Source organism: Dioscorea cayenensis, chromosome 1 (assembly GCF_009730915.1).
Source record: "Dioscorea cayenensis subsp. rotundata cultivar TDr96_F1 chromosome 1, TDr96_F1_v2_PseudoChromosome.rev07_lg8_w22 25.fasta, whole genome shotgun sequence".
NCBI lineage: Eukaryota > Viridiplantae > Streptophyta > Magnoliopsida > Dioscoreales > Dioscoreaceae > Dioscorea > Dioscorea cayenensis.
Genome location: NC_052471.1, coordinates 20,051,061 through 20,064,295, shown reverse-complemented (window position 1 = coordinate 20,064,295; position 13,235 = coordinate 20,051,061). Strand labels below are relative to the sequence as shown.

The window sequence follows — 13,235 nt, the reverse complement described above, 5'->3', positions numbered from 1 at the left end:
ATCGCCATGACTAACGAGGGGTTTCATATGGACGCTTTGTTTTTACATTCGATTTCACTGATTATATCTAGTTCCATGGAGAGCAAAACCGCTAGTGGGTACTTGGGTATTTGTGAACCCTAGGATGTATTCGTTTTATTTAATCTCTTTATTATGATTTCAATTAATTGATGTTTATTGTGAGTTCCAATCTTGGAGACTTGATTGTATGAATACTCCCCTAGAGTGACACTAGGGTTGAGAGTTCTTCTTGGTAACTCTTGTGAGTGAGTAACACACCATGAGAGTTAGACAAAGCTAGACTGGAGAGGGTTGAGAGGCTGAGTCGAGAGGTAGCGGAGCGTTCCCTTTCCCCTCCGCTGTGTTCTATCCTACCTCCACATTCAAAGAGTTCTTTGCGGCCATAGTAGAGTGAATGGGCTAAGGGATGACCTTCCGCTGGGGCTTAGTTGTGAGTTGATAAGTGCTTGTGTGATATGAATGCGAAGCATTCTTTCCTTATGTTGAGCATTACTTTTCTCAGGTTTTTACATTAATATGTGTTTTTTTATGTTACTTTTATGCAGGTATGGTTGTGAGGATGAGTATGAAGTAAATAGGCCAATGTGGATCATAATGCACCTATTTTGGAGGAGATCTTGCTAAGGTTCAAACGCGAAGACATAGCACAGGTGTGAGATGCTAGAGTATGTGCCAACCTCCTCGCATTCGAGTGAGCACATCCATTTGGAGGGCCACAAAGGCAGTCACACTCGAGCATTCTATCTTATGCATATAAGAACAGGAGCTCCACCAACATATATATCATTGAAGAAGAAAGTGATTCACGATGGGAACGTGTGCCTGTTTGCGTTACCCCGATGAAAGTATGGAATTGGGAAGTTATTCAGGTCGAAGACTGTATCAGAGAACTGTAGCGACACTGTAGCAAGTACTATAGCAGCACTTTTCAAAGCCAGCCTAGAAATCAGAGAAACAGAGAATCCACACGGGCGTGTGGAAATTATCCACGCCCGTGTGGAAATTCCGCTCGGGCGCGTGTAGCGTCCATGCCCGTGGAGTTGCCCGATTCCAGCCCTATTTAAAGCCGATTCAGCCCTGATTTTGGTATTCTTTTCTCCATCTTTTCCACAACTTGAGAGAGGGCTTCAGCTAGGGTTTTGAGGGGTATTGGCCAAGGTTTTGGAGAGGTTCTATGGCTCTGACATCGTCATTCCTGAGGAAGAAGGTTGGTAGGGGAGTTTTCATCGAGGCGTATCCTATACCGGACGAGGGAATCCTTGGATGACGAGTAGAGGACTCTCCGCAAGACCATCGACACGACCATCGAGGGGGTTTCTTTATGGATTCATTGCTTTTACATTCAATTTCTTTGATTGTACTTAGCTCCATGGAGAGCTAAACCCCTAGTGGGTACTTGGGTGATTGTGAACCCTAGGATGTATTCGTTTCTTTGAACTTCTTTATTATGCTTTCAATAAATTGATGTTTATGGTGAGTTCCAACCTTGAATGCTTGATTGTATGAACATTTCCCCTAGAGTGACACTAGAGTTGAGAGTTCTTGTTGGTAACCTTGTGAGTGAGTGACACACCACGAGCGTTAGTTAAAGCTAGGTTGGAGAGGGTTGAGAGGGTGAGTCGAGAGGTATAGGAGCGTCCCCTTTCCCCTCCGACGTGATAGATTCTACCTCCGTTCCTTGAGTTCTTTGCGGCCATAATAGAGTGAATGGTCTAAGGGATGAACCTCCGCTGGGGCCTAGTTGCGCGTGCAATGGAGTGGAGCGTTGAGGGGATCTTAGTATCTAGGGCTTAATTGTGGCTAGGGACCTTCCGCCTAGACCAAAGGGTTAGGTCTATAATTAGGAAGCGATTTATCACTTAGAATCCCTAGAGCTCATTGCATCTTTATTCGAGTGTGAGGTTGAGAGGTTATTTAATCTCTCCTCCGGGACATGAATAGAGTTAGGCATAGTTGACCTTAGATTTGGGACTATGTATGTAAGGATTTCCATGACTCACCATTGCATTGATTAGGAAGCATAATAGAGAGTTCTTGCACTTGAAAGCGATTTTCCTAGGGTGAAGCATCATCCGAGTACCCCATCTTTATCGATTGCCTTGCCTCCCCGCTTACTTTTTGATCTCTTACTTGTTGTTTTTTTAATTGTTGAGAATTGAATCATTATCACACTTATCATTGTTGATACTCCACATAGCTAAGAATCGAATTAAGTGTCTTTACTCCCTACTCCCTGAGGATTCAACCCCGCTCACCCGGGATTATTACTTCGACAAACCCGTGCACTTGCGGGATATACGCAAGGGGACGTTATCAAGTTTTTGGCACTGTTGTCGGGGAGCTAGGCGTTTAGAGATACTTTGCACTTTGTTTTCTTAGCTATTTCACCACACATTCTAATTAATATATTCTTATTCTATCATTGCTCTAATTTTTCCTTATTTCTTTTATTGCAGAAAATGATCAACATGTTTGAATCATTTGACACTATCATGAGGATGGTTGAACACGTAGAGCAGAAAGTTCAAACAGTTGCATGGAATGACATATGGTGTTATTCTTACCATGGACAATGTACAACTTAACAGCCATTAGAAGAATTGGTTGAAGAGTACATCGCCAGGATTCAAGGGCAAAGCTATAAATTAGATAATGTGATAAAGCAGTTTGAGGAATCCACTTCAGTATCAATGAGTGACCAGTTAGAGGAGATTGTAGAAAGAATCCTTACTAGGTTTGATTCTCCTTTTAAAATCAGAAGCAAGAAATCTTTTCAGTTGGAGTTTCTATTTCAAATTTGGAATTCTATGGAATGGACACATTGATATCCAGTACAGATTGTAAAGAAATAGATTTCTAGGTGGAAAAGGAAGAGAGTAACTGTGAACATTAGGGGAATGATTTCGAGGAGATTGATAAATTGAAGGAGGGTAGCTCGCAGCCATCAATTGTCGAACCACCAGAACTTGAGCTTAAGACTCTTCCAGAACATTTGGAATATGCATTCCTAATGGAGGACTCTAAACTCCCTGTAATCGTGGCATCGAACTTATCTGCGGAACAAAAGGATAAGCTTGTTAGCATGTTGAAAAAGCACAAATCAGCCATCGCATGGAAGATCTCTGACATTAAGGGTATAAATCCATCATTCTGCACTCATAAGATCCTAATGGAGGATGACTATAAATCTGTGATCCAACCTCAACGAAGATTGAACCCGAATATGAAGGAGGTTGTTAACGCGGAGGTAATAAAACTTTTGGATGCAGGAATTATCTACCCCATATCCGATAGCAAGTGGGTGAGTCCGACCCAAGTTGTCCCGAAAAAAGGAGGAATAACTGTAGTGAGGAATGAAAAGAATAAGTTAATCCCCATCAGGATAGTTACTGGTTAGTGAGTCTGCATTGATTTTAGAAGACTAAATGACGTCACTCGGAAAGATCACTTTCCTTTGCCATTCATTGACCAAATGTTGGAGCGACTAGCGGGGCATCATTTCTACTATTTCCTTGATGGCATGTCAGGATACTTTCAAATTCCGATAGCCCTAGAAGATCAGGAAAAAACCACATTTACTTGCCCTTATGGAACCTTTGCTTATAGAAGAATACCTTTCGGGTTGTATAACGCCCCTGCAACATTTCAGCGTTGCATGACGGCAATTTTTGACGACTTTCTCAAAGATATTATGGAAGTGTTCATGGATGATTTTTCAGTGTTCGGGAACTTTTTCGATGGTTGCTTAAACAATTTGGAAAGAGTATTAGTGAGATGTGAAGAGACAAATCTCGTCCTTAACTGGGAGAAGTGTCATTTTATGGTACAAGAAGGCATTGTCCTTGGACATAAGATTTCTCAGGCAGGTATGGAGGTGGATAAGGTGAAGATTGAGATAATTGACAAGCTTCCACCACCTACGAATGTAAAAGGGATCCGCAGTTTCTTGGGTCATGCAGGTTTCTACAGAAGATTTATTAAGGACTTTTCGAAAATCTCCCAACGGTTGACCAAACTTCTGGAGAAGGATACCCCTTTTTACTTTGGAAATGACTGTCTGAATGCATTCAATGTATTGAAAAAGAAGTTAGTGCAAGCACCAATCCTAACAACACCAAAGTGGGATGAGCCATTCGAAGTAATGTGTGATCCTAGTGATTATACAGTGGGAGCGGTTTTGGGTCAGAGAAGAAATAAGCAATTTAAACCGATCTATTATGTTAGCAAGACTCACACAAGTGCACAAGAGAATTACACCACTACTGAAAAGAAACTATTAGCAGTAGTGTATGCTTTTGATAAATTCAGACCATATCTCATCCTATCTAATGTCACCGTGTTCACAGATCATTATGCACTTCGCTATCTCATGAACAAGGCAGATGTGAAGCCAAGATTGATTCGGTGGATATTGTTGTTGCAAGAATTCGATATGGAAATCAAAGATAAAAAGGGGACAGAGAATGTGGTTGCCGATCATTTGTCGATATTAGAGGGTTGTGAGGGGCAAGAACCGGCAAGCAAGGAAGTTAATGATTTCTTCCCTGAAGAACATCTGTATGAGGTACAGAAATCAGAATCAGAAGATACCCCATGGTTTGCGGATTTTGCAAACTATCTGTCAGCAAAGGTATTGAAGCAGGGCTTAAGCTTTCAAAAGAAGAAGAAATTTTTCAGTGACCATATGAATTTTTTCTCTGAAGATCCGTACCTGTTCCGTATTTGTGCAGATCAGGTGGTGCGAAGGTGTGTTTCTAGGGAGGAAGGGTGGAACATCATTGTGCATTGTCACTCAGGCCCAGTGGGGGGGGCACTATGCGTCAAGTCGAACTGCAGAGAAGGTTCTAGATGCTGGGTTTTACTGGCCGACTTTATTCCAAGATGTTCATCAATTCATTTTACGATGTGATAGTTGTCAAAGGGCTGGAAACTTATCACGAAGGGATGAGATGCTTCAAAATCCTATGCAATTTTGCGAGGTGTTTGATGTATGGGGAATTGATTTCATGGGAACATTTCCAAAGTCCAATGGCAATCAATACATTTTAGTAGCAGTTGACTATGTTTCCAAGTGGGTGGAAGCCCAAGCTGTTCCAACTAATGATGCAAGAACTGTGGTGAAATTTCATAAGAAGTTATTTGCTCGTTTCGGAACTCCAAGAATTATCATTAGTGATCGGGGAACACATTTTTGTAATACACAACTGGCAAAAGTGTTAAAGTGTTATGGGGTTCATCATCGTCTTGCAACACCTTACCATCCACAAACGAGTGGGCAAGTGGAGGTTACAAACAGAGAGCTCAAGAGAATCTTAACTAAAACAGTGGAACAAGGTAAACGAGATTGGTCTGAAAGGTTGGACGACATGCTTTGGGCTCATAGAATAGCATACAAAACACCAATAGGGACCACTCCCTATAATCTAGTGTATGGAAACTCTTGCCATTTACCAGTGGAATTAGAGCACAAAGCGTATTGGGCAATTAAAGTGATGAATTCCGACTTGCGCAAATCTGGAGAGCAACGAATATTACATCTCAATGAGGTAGATGAATGGAGGCTGAAGGCATATGAGAATGCAAGGATATATAAGGAAAGGATTCGTAAGTGGCATGACAAGCATATTAAAACCCCGAAAGACTTCAAAGTCGGCGACCAGGTGCTACTATTCAACTCCCGTCTACGTTTATTCCTAGGGAAACTTAAATCAAGGTGGTCTGGTCCATATACCGTAACCGAAGTTTCACCTGATGGAGCCATTGAGATTAGTCATCCAGAGAATGGCACATTCAAGGTGAATGGACATAGGCTGAAACCATACCATGGCGGAGAAATTTGCAGTGACAATAGAGAAGTATTTTTCCTCCATGAACCCTCATGAGGTAAGGTAAGGTACGTCAAGCTTAGTGACGTTAAACAAGCGCTTCTTTGGAGACAACCCAAGTGTTTACTATTTTCCTATCTTCGTAGTTTAATTGGTTTGCATGAATAAATTGTTAAGTGTTGGTGTCTTGATTTATAAGTGCTTGTGCTGCGATTTTGTTGTGGGATTTTTTTTTTAAAAAAAAAAAATACTCATTGTGTGTTTTGTTGAGAGTTGGCGAAGTCTGGTCGTTTGAGTTCTATTTCATGTTTTTATCTGGTAAATTTTGCATAATATAGCAGGCTCTGAGTGTGTAAACATGTTCAGTAATAGTTCCGCGAGACTGCGAGGTTTTTCTAAGTCATCTAGAGAAAACACGCAGGCGTGGAATTTCCCACGCCCGTGGATCTCATCTGTGAACTCATCCAGTGAGGGGCATAGCGTGCGGCTGCCGCACTGTGGGACGATCATCGCGACCGGGCGCACGCCCATGGATAATTTCCGCAAGGGCGTGTGAATTCCTGCAGAGTTGAGCAGATTTTCCCGAGAGCACACAGGGCCATGGACTCGCCCCTGTCGGTGACCTTGTGAGGCACACACTGGTGTGGATAATTTCCGCACGCTCGTGCGGAACTCTGCAGGTTGGTCCCTCCATCCCGATAAAACACAGGGGCGTACGGTTGCCCTTGTGAGTCGGGCATGTGTAAGTCCACGCCAGTGCGGAATTGCCGCACGGGCGTGTGTACATTTTTCTCGGATATCCAGCAAGGCCACAGGGCCGTACGTCCACCCCTGTGAACCCTTTGTTTGAGGGCGCACGGGCGTGGACGACTCCCGCATGCCCGTGTGGATTTCCATGATTTAAAGAACCATTCGCTCTCCCAATACAAGAGTCACACCCTTCCCCTCAAATAAACCTAAGCTGCCCAAAGAGCATTTTTCTGACATTCTTGTCCCCTGCTACTATCGTCTTCGAGCTGATTGAGTGAGCATTGTGTGGATTGTAAGGGTGTTTAAGTGCAGCTCATCGGTAAGCCTTGATTTCCTCTCTTTTTCGATTTCGTTTGAATCTTACTGATTACTTGCGATTGAAATGGTCAAAACACATCGTTTTTCTTGCTAAACTAGTTATGATTTGTTTTTAAGATGATATGGAAGTGAGATAGAGAGGTGGCATGGAGATTGGCTATAAGGACCGTGTGGTATTCACGCCCCGTGGAAGCACACGGGCGTGTGGAATTTCCGCACGGTCATGTATTCTTATTTTTCTGCCGCTTGAATGGAACTGATTGATTTTCCTTTTCTAATACATACAGGTATGGCTACCAAATTGAAGAAAGCAGTTGCTAAGCGTCCTTGAAAGCCTGCCCCTGAGCTGGAAGTTATGCAATTCACACTCCCTGCGCATCAAGCTCGGTTTGAACGGTTAGAGAAGCTTAAGTTTGGTCAAACGCGAATTCCGGATGTTGGGTTACTTAGGAAGGTGCAACTAGCGGATGATATGGCTGACGAGGTAGAGAAATTATTACTGGTCGGTAGTTGGCACAAGTTACTGAATATTCATGACCCTGCTATCCGCACACTCACTTTGGATGTATTTACTTTGTTTGAGTTCGACCGCTTTTATGCTCATTTTGATAGTGTCAACGCGATTCAGTTCAAAGCTTTTGGGCAGCATCACAGTATTAGTGTCACACAGTTTTCCACTAGATTTGGTCTATATGATGAAGAGTATACTGAAACTGAGGAGTATGAGAATCTCCCAATTGACATGACGCGTTTATCTCCCATTGAGGCGTATTCATTATTATGTGGAAAGGGGTGTTATCAACCAGGAGTGTCTAAGACCTCATGTTTATCTCGACCCAGTTACAGATATCTTCACGCCATCATAAGCAGGTCAGTGAATGGTCGCGGTGATAGCACGGGAGTCATCAACAAGAAAGAGCTTCTGTACTTGTACTCCATGGTTCAGAACGAACCGGTCCATCTGGGACACATTTTAGCGGAGTATTTGAAGCATCAAGGACAATATCCTCGATTAGGTGTCATCTTCTAGGGTCCATATATTACTAAACTCATTGTGGGGATTGGTTTGCGAGATAAAATCAGCAGAATCGAGAAAGAGATAATACCAGCTCCACTTGGGTTAATGACAATGAGGCTCATGGGGTTGGTCCAAAAATTTTCAAATGGTGTTTATGTGCTACACATACCATTTGAAGATGAAGCTGGGGTATCTCAGTCCATTCCCAAGCCCCAACCAGCTCCGATGGAGACCGAGACACCTCCAGCGGCAGAGGAACCACCCCCTGTGCGTATATTTCCACCGTCTCGAGCTCATGATCATTTTGAGAGACTCGAGGGCGCCTTGGGAGTGATACAGACAGAGGTGACTGAGGCTCGAGCAGAGATTGCCGAGATTCAGGCTACACAGGCCTCTCAGTATACAGAGTTTATGGCACGTTTTGACATATTACAGCAGATCCTAGAGCGAGACGTTGCCTCATCATTTGTCCTGCAGTCGAGGACTCTTCAGGCCCCACCAGTTCCTCCAGTACCTCCATCCTCGACCCAGCACCAGAGGACCCACTATATGCTTCCACTTCAGCAGTAGCACAGGAGACCGAGAGTGACTCCGGCACTTCACTTTTCTTTTACTTTTGTGCATTTTATTTTATTCTATTGTCTTGTTTTTAGACTTCTTCACTCAGAAAGGATTTTTCCTTCTAAGTTTATGTTATGTTGCATTTATCGAGTTTTATTCATTGCTTCATCTTTTATACACTCGAGTTATTTTTGTTTTTCTTGAGCTTCACTGAACCCCCTCGTGTATGCGTGCAGATGGTCTTGTCATCTTGGGAATTGAGACTTAGTCATGGGCACGACCAAGGTGCTTCGGCACTTGGCCGTGTGAGCTTCACAACCCGTTGAAACACTACTCCCAACGAATTAGCTTCATCAAACGCAACACTAGGAGTCAGGGGAGTATTGTTTTAATTGCTTCTCCCACATCTATTTTTAAATGATATATTTTGAGTGAGCTTGCATGAGTACATTGAGGACAATGTACAACTTAAGTTTGGGGGGGGAGTTTCATAATGTGCACATCTTTTGTATTGTTCTTGATTGATATATGCTCAGTTAGCCAATGGCGGTTCACCTTAGTTGCAATGATTGAATTCTTAAGTCTAGAAGAATTGTTAACATTGAATGTTTTCATGCTCTAGTTCTTGCTTGAATTTTTAGGAATTTTTGCCCGATTTACACTTAGTGCACTACTCACTCTTTGAACTCTATTGGAAACTCAAGTTTGATATTAAAGGGACTAGTTAGGTTTACTTCTTTTGCTAAATTTTTGATATATATATATATATAGTTTTATTGTTTATTTGTGTTTGTTGGGTGGAAATAGCTACAACCTATGAAGTATGAAGCTACTCTCACAAGTCGGATACTAGTTATGCCCTAATGAGAGAAAGAGCTATCTCATAGGATGAGTGAAAGCTACCACTCCGGTAGAAAGAGCTACCACCTAGAAAGTGTGAAAGCCACCTTAGCGACCGCTTTGGAAAGGGCTACCTCAGAGGATGTGTGAAGCTACTACCATCTTTTAAAATTTTTATCACTTTTGTAGATAAATAAGTCCCTTGTACTTAGAACTTTGAGGAGTATAACATGGGTTGTTTTGAGTGAGTTCACACATTTACACAAAATTCGGGTTTGTTGTCCTTTTTGATTCCAATTTTTAGCTAGAGCATTGATTTTTTTGTATTTAGTGTTGAAATTTTCCTTACTTGTAGAATACTTTCTTTGTATACCTCGGTGAACCTAAGGCCAAGCACTTTCAATATTTTCTTCATTGATGCACATAATGTTTTAATGTTTGCTTGAGGACAAGCAAAAGCTTAAGTGTGGTGGAGTTTGATAAGTGCTTGTGTGATATGAATACGAAGCATTCTTTCCTTATGTTGAGCATTACTTTTCTTAGGTTTTTACATGAATATGTGTGTTTTAATGTTACTTTTATGCAGGTATGGTTGTGAGGCTGAGTATGAAGGAAATAGGCCAATGTGGATCATAATGCACCTATTTTGGAGGAGATCTTGCTAAGGTTCAAACGCGAAGACATAGGGGCAGGTGTGAGATACTAGAGTGTGTGCCAACCTCCTCGCATTCGAGTGAGCACATCCATTTGGAGGGCCACAAAAGGCGGTCACACTCGAGCATTCATCGTCTATGCATATAAGAGCAGGAGCTCCACCAACATATATATCATTGAAGAAGAAAGTGATTCACGATGGGGAGCGTGTGCACTGTTTTGCGTTACCCGATGAAAGTATGGGAATTGGGGAAGTTATTCGGTCGAAGAGCGTAATGGGACAATGCATGAGAAATCTTGTAGCGACATTGTTCACAGCCGGCCGTGAAATCAGAGAAACAGAGAATCCACATGGTTGTGTGGAAATTATCCACGCCCGTGTGGAAATTCCGCACGGGCGCGTGTAGCGTCCATGCCCGTGGAGTTGCCCGATTCCAGCTCTATTTAAAGCCGATTCATCCCCGATTTTGGTATTTTTTTCTCCATCTTTTCCCCAACTTGAGAGAGGGTGTCGGCTAGGGTTTTGAGGTTTATTGGCCAAGGTTTTGGAGAGGTTCTACGGCTCCAACATCGTCATTCCTAAGGAAGAAGGTTGGTAGGGGAGCTTCCATCGAGGCATATTCTATACCGGACGAGGGAATCCTTGGACGACGAGTAGAGGACTCTCCGCAAGACCATCGACATGACCATCGAGGGGGTTTCTTTATGGATTCATTGCTTTTACATTCAATTTCTTTGATTGTACTTAGCTCCATGGAGAGCTAAACCCCTAGTGGGTACTTGGGTGATTGTGAACCCTAGAATGTATTCTTTTCTTTTAACTTCTTTATTTTGCTTTCAATAAATTTATGTTTATTGTGAGTTCCAACCTTGAATGCTTGATTGTATGAACATTTCCCCTAGAGTGACACTAGGGGTTGAGAGTTCTTGTTGGTAACCTTGTGAGTGAGTGACACACCACGAGCGTTAGACAAAAGGTAGGTTGGAGAGGGTTGAGAGGGTGAGTCGAGGAGGTGCAGGAGCGCCCCTTTCCCTCCGGCGTGATAGATTCTACATGCATTCCTTGAGTTCTTTTGCGGCCATAATAGAGTGAATGGTCTAAGGGATGAACCTCACTCTGGGGCCTAGTTGCTCGTGCAATGGAGTGAAGCGTTGAGGGGATCTTAGTATCTAGGGCTTAATTGTGGCTAGGGACCTTCCGCGTGGACCAAAGGGTTAGGTCTATAATAAGGAAGAGATTTATCACTTGGAATCCCTAGAGCTCATTGCAACTTTATTCGAGTGCGAGGTTGAGAGGTTATTTAATCTCTCCTCCGGGACATGATTAGAGTAAGTCATAGTTGACCTTAGATTTGGGACTATGTATGTAAGGATTTCCATGACTCACCATTGCATTGATTAGGAAGCATAGTAGAGAGTTCTTGCACTTGAAACGATTTTCCTAGGTGAAGCATCATCCGAGTGCCCCATCTTTATCAATTGCCTTTCCTCGTCCTTACTTTTGCTCTCTTACTTGTTGTTTTTAATTGTTGAGAATTGAATCATTATCACACTTATCATTGTTGATACTCCACATAGCTAAGAATCGAATTAAGTGTCTTTACTCCCTACTTCCTGTGGATTTGACCCTGCTCACTCTGGATTATTACTTCGACAAACCCGTGCACTTGGGGGATATACACAAGGGGACCTGTTCACGAGTGCAACGGAGTGAACCGCTGTAGTGACTTTAGCACCTAGGGCTTAATTGTGCCTAGGAATCTTTCACCTGGACCAAAGGGTTTGGTCTATACATAGAAATAGGGTATTTGATTTCGAATCCCTAGAGCTCATTGCAATTTTATGCGAGTGCGAGGTTGAGAGGTTATTCAATCTCTTCTCCGGGACATGTATAGAGTTAGGCATGGTTGACTTATATTTGGGATCATGTAATTAAGGATTTCCATGACTCATTGTTGCATCAATTAGGAAGTATAATAGAGGGTTCTTGTATTTGAAACGATTGTCCTAGATGGATCAATATCCGGGTACCCCATATTTATTGATTGCCTTACCTTCTCTTTTACTTGTGCTCTCTATCTTGTTGCTTTTATTTTTGTTATTTCATATTTTGTTACACTTATCACTATTCATCTTCCACGTTAGTTACAAAACAACTTAACTGTGTTTATTCCCTACTCTCTGTGGATACGATACCCACTCATCTGGGATTATTACTTCGACACCCGTGTACTTGCGGTTTACATGCATATACGGACGTGTCATGTTTTTAGCGCTGTTGCCAGGCAGTATTCGTTTAGAGATACTTTGCACTTTGTTTTCTTATTTATTCATTCATTTTATTTCATATATTCTTTTCTATCATCGTTCGGGTTTTGTTTTCCTTCTTTTATTGCAGCTCAAGGTTATGACCCGAGGGAACCTCTCAATATTGATTGAAGGAGATCCCGAGCTCGAACGTTCACTTAGAAGAAAAGGGAAAGAACCTATGCAAAAATAGTCTAATTTAGCTGATTTGAAAGTAGAAGAATCTGAAAACATGGCAGAACAGAATGAGCAACAGCGGACATTATCCGATTATACCAGACCTTCAGTATTGGGGACACAATCGAGCATTGTGCTTCCCCTGATTACAACTCAGAACATCGAGCTGAAGCCGGCATTCATCCACATGTTGCAGTAATCTGCACAGTTCAATGGTTTGGTCAATGAGGATCAGAACAGTCAAATAGAGAACTTTCTCGTGGTGTGTGATATGCTTAAGATAAACGGGGTAACAGATGATGCCATCAAGTTGAGAGCCTTCCCATTTTCCTTGAAAGAGAGAGTGAAGCAGTGGCTACACTCATTACCTAGAGTATCAATTACCACATGGGAGGAGATTTTAGAAGCTTTTCTTGGCCGTTATTTCCCTCCCGGAAAATCTGTAAAGCTTAGGAATGAGATCTCATCCTTTGTACAATTGGAATTGGAGTCTCTATTTGAGACGTGGGAAAGGTTCAAGGAGCTCCTGAGAAAGTGCCCGCAACACGAATTCCCGGAGTAGATGATTGTTCAGACCTTTTATAACGGTCTGAATCTGAGTACAAGGCAACTCTTGGATGCGACATCAGGAGGTACCTTAAGTATCATGACCCCCGATGAGGCCCATCAATTAATTGAAGAAATGGGGTTAAACAGCTACTTATGGAATGCCAGGGAGAAGAAAAAGGTGGGCGGTCTCCATGAGATAGCTGTAGTGACTTCGT

At 42.4% G+C, this 13,235-nt stretch overlaps 1 non-coding gene across 1 annotated transcript; it reads right to left on the bottom strand.

The window, feature by feature from the left end:
* Positions 1 to 12,916: 12,916 nt before the first annotated feature.
* On the bottom strand, positions 12,917 to 13,023 carry LOC120266798. The gene has a single exon (XR_005538284.1). It is a non-coding gene; the product is annotated as a small nucleolar RNA R71 (small nucleolar RNA).
* Positions 13,024 to 13,235: the final 212 nt, after the last annotated feature.